Raw genomic sequence first — 15,710 nt, 5'->3', positions numbered from 1 at the left:
GCGAAGTTCAATTCATTAATGAATAGAAGTAAATAATTGAAACTTACCTTTGTAACTGTTCGATTCTTTTTAACTTTGTATGTTTTCGAAATTATACACATAGAAATAATTTAGTGTAACAGGGTCTGCTTACCCTTTTGGCGCACCTGAAATCACACCCAGTTCTTTGTAAGGTTCGGTCTTTAGTTTTCTATGTAGTGCTTTGTGAACCTGTTTGTTTTTGTTATTCTTTATTTTTATTACCATAGCTGATCAGTTTATCTTCGACTGATGGGTGTTGAACGTCCCTTTTGTATCTTTTGCCTCCGTTTGACCTGAATTGTCCATAAATAGCAAACATACTTGTATAATCAAAGTGTTGTCTTTTTGTTTTAGAATTGCAAACCATACTACAGTAAATGTTGGTCATAATATGGTTAATAAATGTAATGCACTTTTCCAGTTATGAATGGTGTTTTTTCACTTTACAGAGATTCAAAAAATCAGTATATCCGTTATCTACAAAACGAACACATCAAAGCTACCAGGCTTATAATTTTGTACGCTGGACGCGCGTTTCGTCTTCATACAAAACGTCAGTTGCGGTTGAATCAAAACGGTTGGAGAGTATAATCAATAAAGAATTCGAAAATCATTTAAGACTAAAAATTCCAAATATTTTTTTAGGCAATATCTGCATGGATAATCTATAGGTTAAGATACCATTGAGAGATATGTTACAGATAAAGTAGTATATTATAACGTAAAGAAAAAACAAAAGCATAACATGAAACCAGTCTACAGTGCATACATGTAAAATAAGATAAAGAAAACAAATTCCTTGTTATCCATGTAGCAGTTGTTCAATGTTGGGTTTTTTGCCTTGTATTTTTGATTGTATGCATTATGAACACTACAAACAACTCTAAAATGGCATATATCTGTACTCGACTGTACTGATTTTTACTCGACCAGTCTGAATTGGTCTGAAATTTACTTGATAATACTCGACTGAAGTCTGAACCATACTTAACAGTCTGAACTTGTACTCGACCAGTACGTAACCATTTTATACGCGTCTGAACCATGCTCGACCTAGTCTGAACCATGATCGACCTAGTCTGAGCCATACTCGATCTAGTCTGAACCATTCTCGACTTACTCTGAACCATACTCGACCAAGTCTTAACCAACCTAGATTTATTTTTTGTATCTATCTATTGTATTTCATCAATTTAGGAACTGTTTTTCACAACAGCTATTTCCCCTGGCTAGAAATTTGAACAACAATTTGAAATTAAAAATGTATTCAATATAGCATTGAAACTAAAATTTCACAATAAACAAAATATAACTTCATCACCATATTCATCAACACTTATATACATACATATATATCACCTTTAAAATAAAAATAGAACAAGCTGATCAAATAATCTCAAAACTGAATTGTGACTTAATATTTTCAATGTTATTCAAATTTTTTTTAATGTTTCAGATATATTTTATGGTTACTGGACAATTTTCACCATTAACTTAAATAAAGGCAACAGTAGTATACCGCTGTTCGAAACTCATAAATCGATAGAGATAAAAACAAATCCGGGTTACAAACTAAAACTGAGGGAAACGCATCAAATATAAGAGGAGAACAACGACACAACAAACACACAACATTAAAATGTAACACATACAGAAACGAACTATAATATAACAATGGCCATTTTCCTGACTTGGTACAGGACATTTTAAGAAAAAAATGGTGGGTTGAACCTTGTTTTGTGGCATGCCAAAGCTCCCGCTTTTATGGCAACGTCAAACACAACACCAAAACTACAACATCACATGACAGGACCACAATACAAATAAATGGGAGAACATATAGGACAAAGAAACACACGAATAATAGCTAGCAGAAGGTACTAGGCTTAAAATTCAATACGCCAGACGTGCGTCTCGTCCACACAAGACTAACCAGTGACGCTCAGATAAAAAAAGTTTGAAAGCCAAAACAAGTACAAAGCTGAAGAGCACCGAGGACCAAAACTTCCAAAAAGTTGCGCCTAACACGGCCAGGATTTTCTGCCTGGGACAAGAACATCCTTATTATTTAGAATAATTTATAATTTTGCAAACAGTAAATATTATAAAATGACTATATAATAGATAAACATGATATAACCAAAGTGGGGACTAACTACAGAATAAAAACGGATACATTACATAAAACAACTTAATCCAACCTAAAAAAAAAAAACACAGCCGAGTTAGCTAAAGCCTCAACGCACAAAGTGACGTCTTATTTGAAATTCTGAAAAAACACACAAAGTGACGTCACATATGAATTTGTAAAAATATCTCCCAAAAATAAGATAGGATTAGGATTGATTCAAGATAGATTTGTAATACTGCCATTACATTTATTAATAACAATGAAAATTACAATACTTATTAATATCAAATTGTGGTAGTAATTAGATAATTAATTGTATTATCTAGCTACGTCGGTGTTTCTTCTGAATCAAACTGTAAACCAAATATATCGTATAAATTTCGTTGTACCAAACTAAAATCTAATAAATGAAGGGGGTGATTAATTATCTATACCATAACAGAAAAAACGTTAAGACATTTGACAAAATCCGACGAGAACAACAAATATAACATCAAAATTAAATACATGAATTTGGGATAGAAAGGTACCGTGACACGTCTTATAGCAATGCGGTTTCACACTCAGCAAAACAGTCACAATCTGGAAAAAGTCACGTTCGGAAATTAAAAGATCAGACAACGTAATGACAAACCACAATCTAACACGTGGTAAAAATGTCCTTAGTTAGTTTTGACAAAGACACATCGTATGGATCAACCAATTGGTGATGGTGTCCGTAAAATTTACGGAGTGTCATTTTTAATCTGTCCTCCTCATAACTTTGTTGGAGCAGTTTCTGCGTAAGGAGCACACTCCTGTATATGAAGTACGTATAGTGTGAACAAGCACGAGAATAACGTATCAATTGAGATATGTAAACACCATACGAAGGGGCAGAGGGTATGTTACTGCTGAGAAATGGGAAATTGATAATTGGGAAGTTGAAATCGTCCCGTTTATCATAGATTTTCGTGTGAAGTCGTCCATCTGTGTCAATATTGAGGAAAAGATCAAGGTATGAAGCAGTCCTTCTAGTATCAGTAGTATCCTTAATTTCAAGTTCACTGGGATATATGAGATGTAAGTATTGGCTGAAATATGGGTTATTCAATGATAGAACATCATCAATATATTGGAAAGTAAAATTAAAGATTTTTGCAATTTGCTTTTTCTTTTTGTCTTTTAGAAGGTTCTGAATGAATTCTGCTTCATACGAGTACAAAAACAAATCGGCCAGTAGGGGTGCACAATTAGTTCCCATTGGAATACCGACTGTCTGTTGAAATATAAATCCTCCAAACTCAACAAATATATTGTCGATCAAAAAGTCCAGCATTAAGCTTAGTATAGATTTATGGTGTCAGTTGAGTTTAGTTAATAATGCAGTGAACATTATTTTTATTAAAATATATATAAAATAGCAGATAAAGCAACTTAATAAATTTAAAAAATGACACCTTTGTTTTGTTTAACCAAGAATTTAATATAAAAATGATAATAGAACTTCCATAGTAATCCTGTGATAAACTTTTAAAAAAGGAAATGTGTTCCAAAGTTACAGTAAAAATTTATTTCAATTAAATTTAAATAATTTTTGTCAAAATTAAAGACATGGCATACAAGAAGCACTTTAATAAGGTTTAATTACCTCAGTATATGTGTGTTTTACAGGTAAAAAGAATGCCCTATTTTTCTTAAACTCGTGTATTACTTATCTTGTGAATTCAAAAGATCTCGATTTAAGTTTCACTGGATGTTGCAATTTTGAATGAATGTTATTTAGAATTTAATACTCTTTGACCAGGTGTGATCTTTTTCATGAGTTTGCCCCAAGCAGGAGGTATTACTTTATACTTCACCACTAATCAGAAGAACAATTTTATTAATTTCTTTAATTTTTATCCCTTTTTGATATATATTGTATATAATATATCCCAAATTATAATAATAGATATATTTCTAAAATAAGGTTAAACAATTTCAGTGATTTTGTTGGCTGTTGATACCTCATTAAAAAGATACATGCCATGTAATTATATAACTATTGTACATTTTTTGTATGTAACCATGAAACCTATGTAGTGTTTATTGAGGAATTTAGGAAAATTAATTTAAAAAAAAACCACATGCCAAACAAGAAGCACCTGAATAAGGTTTAATTACCCTCAGTATAGGTGTGGTTTTTAGGTAAAAGAATTTTTCTTTTTAACAAAACTCTATAACTTTAAAATTAATATAATTAAATTATTATATAAGATAATTTGATTTAACTATATCTATTCGATAAATCTGAGAATCATGTAAGAATGTAAAAATCTGTTTTTATAATATATCTTTATTTTATTGTGGCTGTTGCCATGTCAGTTAAAAAGAAATTTATTAATACAGTTAAAATTTAGAAAAAGTAGAGGTTATTTGGTCCAGTATTGTTCAGACTGGTCGAGTATTGTGCAGACCTTTGGTCGAGTATGGTTTAGACTGAAAAAAATAGGTCGAGTACAGGTCGAGAATGGGTTAAGACTGTTTCAGACTGGTCCAGTAATAGTTTGGACTATTTTCAATGGCAAAGATAAGGGTCAAGTACAAATCAGTACAGTCGAGTATGGTTAAGACTGGGGTCGAGTAATGTTGAGTAAAATTCAGACCAATTCAGACTGGTCGAGTAAAAATCAGTACAGTCGAGTACAGATATAGGCCATTTCAGACTTTTACTGGTTTGTAGTGGAATGATAGGTTGTCGTCATTTCCTCATTTTTCGTGTTGATGACGCAAGAGTGAGTTACAAGTATTCTTTAAAATGAATCTGCAAACTGAATTATCAAAACATATCATGTATACATGCAGCCAGAAAGTATCAGATACTATAACAAAAGGGCACACAGAGAGAACATAAACCACTTGAGAATTCAAATATTTGTAGTTCTACTACTTATTTCTGTAATGGTGTTTGTCTTTCCGTTGTTTTTAGTTTTTTGTTTTAGCCATGGCATTGTCAGTTTGTTTTCGACTCATGAGTTTATATGTTCTTTCTTGTATCTTTCATCTCTCTTTATCTTCTCCTTTATACAAATCCACACCTAATAATATTCTCAATAGATGCTCAGTACCATGCGGCATTCAACAATTGCTAAATAAAATAGACAACTACAAAGTTTTTTTAACGGTTTAAAAACAATTGGTATTTGGATAATAGTTTCTTCAGTAAAGTCCTAAGGATAAGTCAGCATTCAATATCAAATAAATATTTTGAACAAATATTACTTGCACAAGCAACACGACGGGTGCCAAATGATGAAGAGCAGGAACTGTATGTATACCCTTCCGGAGCACATGAAATCAGCCCAGTTTTCGGTAGAGTTCTTGTTGTTATCTATGTTATGTTTTGCTATTGTTGTCCTTCGTTTCGTTATTTTCAATTAAGACCGAGAAGTTGTTTGTTTTAATTGGAAATGATTTTAAATTGCCCCATTTGTAATTGTTCCATTTAAATCTTAAAACTGTGTTCTTATAGCTGCATTTTTAGAATAGAATAAGATAGTTGAATTCATCATATAGATACACGAAACTTGCGCATCGTGCTAAGTATGCATGGCTTTTTTCTAATTCATATCAAAAACTTGAAAGATTGTCTATCAGTCTCTTCGTTTAAACCAAGGCAAGAACTATGCTCTGACCAATAGGTAATCTTTTCAATCCTTCAACATTTTGCTATTTCATTTTATAATTGGACCAGTTGCTTTAATCTTGAAACTTTAATGCAGAAATGTCACTTGTGAAGTCATTTTGACGTCACAAACATATATTTGAACTGAAATGGCAATGTTACGCATTGTTTTTTGGTACAAATACATACGAACAAGGACTTTAACCGAATAAATATATTTTCAGCAATTGACATTTTTGTAAAATACATTTCGTAGCATGATAAATAATTTTTTGGGAAACTCTTGCTCATAACTTAATATTAATAACGGGATTGAAGCATGAGGCTATTTTGTCGGTTTTTGATGTTTTGCACAATATATAAAAAGTTTAAAGTTGGCCAGACAAAATGAAAATATTTTAAAAATGATAGTTAACAGACAAATATCTTATAAACATCTGAAGTATGTTAGTTTGGTGAATTACAATGCTGTTTAATTCCAAAAACAAGCACCAAAAAAGAGAAGCTTTTTTATACCCTCTTATTATCGACATTCATACACTTTTATGTGTTGCTCTGATTTTACTGAATTGTCTTAGTTGTGTATAGAACTTAATACGACTAGCTGTAACGCTGTTAATAGTGATTTGTATTCTAAAAGGTAATATAACTGTGAAACATATTTAATCATTATATATCCAATTGTTGTGATTGTTTCTTTCCTTTTACGTATTCGTCTGCTTAGTCCCTAACTGTTCATGTTACAAGGACTATATAATAAATGATCACAGTATATTAAACCTATTGGTATAATATATATTAACATTAGTTTAAACGTTTTTCCTACATTAAATGTTTTTATACACTGAAGTTTACATTTAAAAGTGAAATACAAGAATAAAAACTTTGAACAGTGATGATCATGATGCTATTACTACTACTACTACTACTACTACTTCTTTTACATGGACTATCACTAATATCAATAATAATCATTAGTCGTTATAATACCAATAATGCCTTCATGTATTGTTTGACGAATATAATAGGAGAATGGTATATAAGTCTCTTCGAGTAAACATAGGCAATATATATGCTGACAACCATCTTAGCAAATTTAGACATTAAGTGCAAGTCATTGTAAGAATCAGGCAATTTTGAACAAAATCAAAACATGGCCAAAAATAACCCACTGACCTAACCATCCTATTTTGAAGTCACCCTCATCCTGAGTTAGAAATGGTAGGTCTTTCGTTTCTGAGTTTCTGGTAAATCGAGAAATCTCTAGATAACTTTTGGTTAGAATGATAGCAAATGACGGAGTTAGCTCCCCTTAATTGTTAATTTCTAGTGCATTTCAGCTAAATTGTATCTTAAATTACCAGAACAGGAAAAGAAAAAGAATGTTATATATTCGTACACCATTATACATTTTGAACATAGATTAATGTTAACTTGAGTGGGTTTTTGTTTGTCATGTTTTCACCACCGCCTGATTCTTAGGCATATTGGCACTTAACAGAACAATGTTTCGCTATCAATGAGAGTTAAATTGGCTCGCTCTGTTGCACTTTTACCTTCTGTGATATTATTATAGTACGTGATAAAGTGCTGTTTAGTGCTGGAATTAAAAATGAAAAACTGCCCTGTGAAATCAATTATTTATCTCTAATACCCGAAAACACGATTTTAAATCGATATTTCTGCATCATCTGATGACACAGAAATTTAATATCATATAAGATAAATAATTTATATTCCGTATGTAAGATCTATAATATATGTTAAAAAAACCTATGGTACTTAGCAATGATGTTTGCAAAAAAGTTTGCGGATTCTCAAATAAAATACACTGATTTAGAATATAGTAAATTATGTTAAACTAAGGCAATTACACGAACACCAAAAGGACAAGGTGCATCACACGCCAATCAAATCCAGAAAAATGTCACAATCGTAAATAGGACGAAATCGATGAATTTACCGATAAAACGAATATTCTGGTATCTAGAAATATAACTCCGCGAAAACATGTCGGTAGTGCGTTTTGGCACATTATATCAAAATATTTGTTATGGTGACTGAGGCAGAATAACACTAGTACATTCATGTTGAAGATGTCCATTTGACAGATTAAAAAACCAACCTAAGAACAAATTAGTACGTTATTTCGAGTTAAATAAGATTTTATCATTTGTTTTTGTCTGGTTGTGCAGTAGATACTGTATACTTGTGCAAAAAATAAATTAGATTTGTGTGAAGTGACTGACGAGTTCTAGATAAACTCCTTGTTAATAAACAGTACTAAACATACTGTCCTCAATTGACATGATAAAAACGTAAACAGTAGAGTTGAATTAAATTAATTTGAAGCTGTTTCAAAGTAAATTAAAAAGCTTTCCATTCAGTTTGAAATCTGATATTTGTTGTCTTTTATTTTTTTTATCGAGGCGTCGTCAGTTTGTCTTCGCCTTAGGAGTGTTGAGCGTTCCCTTGATATCTTCTGCCTTATTCTGACCTAAATTTAAATTTATAACAAATATCAAATATAGTTATATAATCAAATATTTTGTTTTAATGTATATATGCCAAACTATAATAAGTGTTATTTGAATGCATATATTGTGAACTGAAATAAGCCACATATCATCGAAAAAAGAAAAAAACATTTCCACATTTTGCCGTGTTGATAGCATCCTAGGCTAGTTATTTTTTTAACATTGCCTGAATATTCACGTGATGAAACAGTGTAAGTTTGATAATAATGCTCAATCTTATCTTGTAAACTGAAATGACGCATATATTCCATGTTCATTAAAAAAGACCTCTGAGTAAATGCGTTTGCCCGATGGAGTGTATCTAGATCGGCTCACCCTTGCGGAGCTTCTGAGATCATCCTTGGGTTTTGACATGGTTCGTGTTGCCAAGTTTTCAATGATGTGTTTTAAAGACTGCTGTTTATCTTTTGGTCATTTTTTCGTTTGTTGCCATGGTGTGGTCAGTTTGTCGTCATCTAATGAGTTTGAATGTTTCTTTTATATCTTTGAGCTGTATACCCATTACTGTCAGAATTGGGTAGTTGATTCATTGACATTCACACCACGTCTCCTTATTTTCGTTTTAAAATCTCGTTTCACAAACGCTTTAATTCTTTTGTTCTAGATTTTTAGCTCGTCGCTTTGTTAAATGATCGAAAAGTTAAACTTCTTTTAAACAAAGAGTAGATATGGGATCCATATTTTAATCAAATGAGTATGGCCAAGAAGGGCTCATATTGACACTAAAAATCTTACTTTGTATTACCATATTTTAATATCTATATTAACGATTTTGAATATGCAAATTGCAATAAACAAAACACTTTCGTTGTCTAATATTTGTTTTAACAATGTTGGCAGCTTCAATTTTACTAGTTTTTAACCAAATTGGTTGGTTGTATGCATTTGTAAGGTTTATTTCATACTGAAAAAAAAATTGGCCACACCCGTCGACCAAAATCAAATAAAAAGATGTATATGGGTCAGATACACATCCTAAAAAAATATTATGGTGGTCCTTATATGTGGCCAATGTTGTTTGAAGCAAAAACTATTGAAATTTAGACACAACGTTAGTCAAAATTATGATTGTCTTCATATGGGTGCACAATAATGACTTCATAATGACATCATATTTATTATAATGCGTCAGAGCTTGTTGAATTTGTATTTAACAGATATTTTGAAATGTTTTGTCATCAAATTTTTATTTCTATTACAAAGGTTAAATTTCAATGAATGTTAGGGCCAATATGGACCCTTGGTGAACCTACTCCTTTGCAATGTCTGTAATTGGTAAAACAAATTGCAATAAGCTACCAATGTTTAAAATTTAGTTGTTAAAGAAAATCTACAATTACATTGTGTTAGGCCTATAGGACAGAATAAAGAAAAGAAACAAATTTTCCAAATTGTAATCAAATAAAATATTTAATGATCAAATATTTCTGAATTTGACCTTGGATCTTAGTTTAAAACAAAATGTGACCATCACTGTACCTTACGACATATTGTAAAAGAACAAGGTTTACTTTTATAAATTTTGACTTGGATGGAGAGTTGTCTCATTGGCACTCATACCACATCTTCTTATATCTAAGGTTCCCTTTTTCAAATGATATATGAATGAGGTGTATATTTGGTGGGTAGATTAGAAATAAATATGTCCTTGGTCATCACCTTTGGATGACTAAAATTTACTTTTTATTGAAATCGTGCGAACAGAAACAAGGCCAAACATTCAGTTTCAGTTACATGTAGCAAACTAATTTTCTAAACCTAGAAATGTTTATATGATATAGTTGGCAATCATTTGAATGTAAAAGGAAACATCCCGTCCTCCAAGATTATATACGATGACCAAAATAAGCCCCCTCCTAAAATAAAAAACAAAAAACAAAAAAAAATGTCCTGTTAACGATTATCACAGAAAGTGTTAAACATCTTATTACTTAAACATGTACTCATATTTTTAAATATCGTTTCCATCTTTTGCTTATTCTTATACAAGATCATAGGACACATGTATCTTAAAGGTTCAAGAACCTTTTATTCTCATCGGTCGTGTGATATCATTATGTTTAAAATATATGTCACGTGCGTATTATTTTGATTTTGTGGAAAACAGATAGCTATAAATAGTATAATCGTGGGGGAAAAAAAATACCTATATATATAACAATCATGTGATTTTATTATTGTTTCATAGGCGTAAACCATAATCTCATATATATGTTCATGTATGTATGTTTTTATTTAAATAACTAACCATGCTAACTGTACATATATATATATATATCGATTTGTAAACGCAAATACCAATATTAGAATATGTTCAACCGTGTGATTATATATTTGTTTACATTTTGTGTCAATACCTTGATATTATTTTCGGAACTGATTACGGTTGTTCTATTTTTAGACATCCTTTATTTTGTAACTATATGATTCTTATCCAAAAAAGACGTTTACATCTTCCTCGTTTGATTAACTAACAAATATGATTTATTAATAGGTGAACAAAATATTTAAAAAAAAAACATGCTTCGTCTGCATTCATCAATCCTTGTATATTAACCGTACGATCATTAGTAATAATAATAATGATAATAATAATAATAAGGTCTTTATTCAAAGAGGGCGACTCAACTAGCATTCATTGTTCCCACTTGAATTGTTTAGTATTCGCATACGTTAATGCATTGCTAATATCTGCTAATATCTGAATAACGTGTTTGTTGAACGTGGATCTTTATATCCCCCTCTTTCTCTCTTTCTTTCTCGTGTTTCTCTCGCCTGTTTTTTTTTTTTTTTTTTTTTTTCTTGTTTTGTTCTGCGTTTACCAAATTGGCCACTCAGAGAACGCACATCCGTTGCGTTAACCAACTCTTTTTAAATTTCAATTTGATGTCACTTTGATGAGTGTTAACCAACAATGATAAAGGATATAAAAGTTTTTAGCGGAAACTGTTCTATACCTGGATACCTGTCAAAGTGAACGGTGTTTGGGATCGTATATTCAGGAACTCTTATTAACTCGTTTGTACGAAGTAAGTTTTTTATTTATAAGATTTGGTTTTTAAAATTAATCCTATTTAATAACTAAATGTCTTAAGCTACTTTTTTAAAGTGGAAGGGACTGTGGTTATTACATCAATAACAATTGTCAGTCCTTATATATCATTATATATGAAATTCTTCATCATTTTCTATAACATTGATCCGCCGCTGGGCAAAAACGTTATATTGATAAAGAAAAGGGGACTTTTTGAAATGGCTTTAGCATTAACTCAATTCAGAGAAAGAAAGACATTATCCCTTTAAAGGTTGGTTTATACTTATATATGGTAGATATACATTCTGGTTCTTCTACTTCGTAAAACGCAAATACGACAGGGCATTCGAAAAAAATATCAAAAATACCATGGTTTTAATTTGGACGTCAGACGGGCATGTTGCATTTGTCTACATAAGATTCAACAATAGCTCCTGAATCAAAACAGTTGAGGGTCATGTCAATAATGAAGTTGAAGGGCATTAAAAACCGAAAATTTCGAAACGTTGTGCCATATACCACTTAGTTTATCTATGCATAGGGATAAAAAAAAAGAAGACCAAGCAATTCAATAATAGTACTTGAAGTCAGATTATAAAATTTCGTTACTTCTTAATGTGCATGACGTTTGCCCTTTACGCAACATGCAACATGTGTGCCCTATATAATCTTACAAAACCGTGTGGTCATACTATCTTTTCTTAGATCATTAACTACATGCGTTTGCCTTTGGTAAGAAGACATATGTCTAAACAAAAAAGGGGCAGGCCATGATGATCGATGATGTATTTGTAATTATTTTTTTACAGGAATGGCTACATGTATACCGTGGACTGATGATACAGTTCAGGACATAGAAAAATCAATGACAGGAACTGATGAACTAGACTCACAGACCACATTTACACATAATAACATCGCCAGTAAATCAGGATTAGCCAGTGAACTGTCCAGTCAGTGTAAAAGTTTTGGGAAAAATTCGCCCAACGAAACTACACAATCACGTGAGTATTTAACGGATTGTAATCGCATTAGCAAATTTGAAAATTTGTGAATCATAGTTATGTGCTTCTTGCGTTTTTTCCAAATAATGACAGTTTGAAGTTGCATCAGTGATGTTGTTTTTTACGTGTTAACCAAAATTAGTAATAAAGTGTAATGCCGTGGTTTTATGTTTTGTAAATTGTATTTGGCTTACATTGACATATCATAATAACTATGAAATGGCATCATGCCAGCAATAATGAATCTTTAAATAAATCATGTCATAATAAGACAAACGGCTAACTTGAATTTATTTCCATCCTTTTCTTTTTGTATATTGTGCACACGGGTAGCGTTATCATTAGACATCATTCCGCGTCTCCCCTTTTATTTTTATAAATATCACTTTAAATTTAAATGAAACAGCAATTTACAATACAATGTGAAAGTCTTTTAGCGTTGAACATACGGTCTTCAAAACTATACAGGCGCCTGCTCAAATTTGTGGTAGATGTATGAAATCCATTATGTAATTAACAACTGTGCACCTTTTCTTTATCGTGTTGAGTTAAATGTGCTGCATATATCACAATTAACCTGATTAGTTCACACGACGGGTGGCATTTGTGGAGCAAGATCGACTTACCCTTCAGGATGACCCAAGATCACCCCGGAAATTGATATTTGATATAATGAGAAATTAAGTCCCATTTTTCGGGATGTTTCCGATTGTTTGTCTTTTTGATACTTGCAAACATATGCATTTGACATATCGTTTTGTTTGAATAGTTCGTGATCTGGTTATTGTAAAAACACCTGTCATATGGACTGAAATTTATATCATATGTAATTGATCGGGGTGAATCCTAAACTTTGGAAAGATTTTTTTTGCTGACTTCTCACGATTTAGATGTAAATAATTGTTAAACAAAAATCGTTATATTTGTCATTATATATCCTACTGATGCCTAGGGTATTCATTTAATGCAATTCAAAACAACAACATTCAATAAGTGTTATGTTAATTCTACTCCATGTGAGTTAAAGAACATTATGAATGTTTAATACGTGTCAGACAACAATCCTTAAACAGAATAAAAGCAAAGCATATTCACGGTCAACATAATGTGTGTATAAGCAAATGATGTATCTTTCAAAAAACGGAACATGTCTCATATATGCTTTAATCTATGTCATTTCCTTGACTTTGCAGACAGATACATATTTCATATTCCCGAGTTGTGAAATAGAGGCAAGATAAGTGCGTCGACAGAGTGAGCTGATCCTGCTATGCCTGCATCATTCACAATATAAATCAACATATTTTGTGTGGCGAATAACACAATATGACAGTGGCTTTGTTATTTCACTGCCATTTGAATATTTTGCACTATGTATTTTAACAATTTTCATTACATATATATGTGTAGTAATAAATAAATGTAATTGTAGGGGTTTTGGCACTGCAAAGAGAAAATATGGAGCTGAAGTCCAAGTTAAACTGTTTTATTTGCAGACAAAACCAGTTCACACATGTATTGATTCCATGCAGCCATGTTGTTTGTGGTTATTGCGTAAAACTGACATTTTGTTTATGCACTTTACGCATTGAAACATCACATCCGTGTACGTTACCAGCTATTCCTCACACTACAGAACAGGAAATGTCGTTTTCGTCGTCCATCATTGGGCGTATTTCCTAGTGACTTCGACACCTCTAAGAACAGTTGTACATGATATAAAGCTTTAAAATATGGATACATTAAAATTGTGCCTAACAAGTTATAAAACAAGTCTGGGAGTTCATTTAGGTAGCACCCACAGTTAGGAAATAAAATGAAAATTGAACCACAAAAAAGTTTAATCATCTTCTATTCCTGGCTTTCTAATACATTTAGCCCAATGTTTGTGTCATACATGTGCATGTGTATGTAATAAGTATCTTCCATAGATTTGATTTTCAAAAGTTAGAATGGTGAAATATAATTCCTTTTTTGTGTGTCCATGGCAGCATTCTTCGTTTATTTACCATAAAATATTGCAAAAAAGGGGCATTAAAATGTCACATATTCCCCAAAATATTTGCTTGAAACTAGAATTTGAATCCCTTTGAGTGATACCTTTTCTGAAACTATTGACACAAATCTACCAAACGATCAAATAGAAATTGTGAATCTGTCGCCTCATTTTTTCGTAAAGTCGAATCACATATTTGTTCGACAAAAAATTGGGAAAAAAATCACAATAATTTCTGTCATAGTGTCTAATATGGATATGAAAATACGGACTGTCATACAGAAAACAGCCCATAATACATACATTACACAATCTTGATGTTCATATAAACCCACTATGAAGGCTATAGTAGTCCGCAGCCATCCAAAAAATGTATTTCATAGCACACTAGCTTTCATATTTGAAAAATCCACAGGGGCCAAAATGCGAAACTACACGCCTAACTGTGGAGTGCTAAATGTCCCCTAGGGAGTACTATTACATTTTCCTAACGTATTTGTAAAGTTGTTTGCCATAAATGAAATGCCAAATATAGTTTGTAGCAAAAATGACTATTACGATGACACATGTTATTTTGTAAGAGACATGTTTTCAATACACTTTCGTATCAGCATCCCTTCCAGATATTCATTGCAATTGTCTGACTAAAGGTTCATTCATGTAATATGTTTGAAAGAAGTTTGTATAATTATGTTTGGTTTTAATTTTTAATTTTGTTTTTCTACATTGAAATCATTTAAAGGTTTTTTTGTTCATATTACACAATATCGCGCATTCCTGTACAGTTTATACCGTTGTTGCATAAAATGTTCTGTGAAATAATGCCACTGACAGTGAAGAGTAGAACGGCCTGATTTTATATATCAAGTTTATGACTTTCGAACAGCGGTATACTACTGTTGCCTTTATTTGTGTACTTTAATCTAGATATCAGTTACTGCTAGCATTTTTTTATATGTTATTGTTTAATATGTTGTTACTGGTTTTTTATACCAATTAGACTGTTGTTGCGGAAATAAAATTATTTCCTGTATTGTTTTTGATTGCATATTCTGTTATGTACCTTTTATAATTTAGGGGATCGAGGTAAACAGAGGAGCTAGGTCTGATAAAATCTTGTTTAACCCTTCACCATATTCCTGTGCTACTCCCAACACGGACTATTGGCAGAAGTTGTTATATTACATAACCACAATCGTCGTGACCATAGTCCCGTCCTCCTTTTCCCGAATGCAACCTACCGAATTAGACTTAACACCGGGTTTGTACTTACATGAGCAAGACCACGGGTGCCACATGTGGACAGCATCTACTTACTCTTTCGGAGCACCCGAGGTTCAT

At 31.8% G+C, this 15,710-nt stretch overlaps 1 long non-coding RNA gene across 1 annotated transcript; it reads left to right on the top strand.

Annotated features, from left to right (window-relative positions):
• The first annotated feature begins 10,511 nt into the window (after positions 1-10,511).
• On the top strand, positions 10,512-15,402 carry LOC127725891 (uncharacterized). Its single transcript, XR_007993262.1, has 3 exons — positions 10,512-10,554; positions 12,179-12,373; positions 13,806-15,402. It is a non-coding gene; the product is annotated as an uncharacterized LOC127725891 (long non-coding RNA).
• The last annotated feature ends 308 nt before the right edge of the window (positions 15,403-15,710 follow it).

The sequence above is a fragment of the Mytilus californianus genome, unplaced genomic scaffold (assembly GCF_021869535.1).
Source record: "Mytilus californianus isolate M0D057914Y unplaced genomic scaffold, xbMytCali1.0.p SCAF_15, whole genome shotgun sequence".
Lineage (NCBI taxonomy): Eukaryota > Metazoa > Mollusca > Bivalvia > Mytilida > Mytilidae > Mytilus > Mytilus californianus.
Note: the sequence above shows the minus strand (reverse complement) of the source record. Positions and strands in the feature narration are given on the sequence as shown.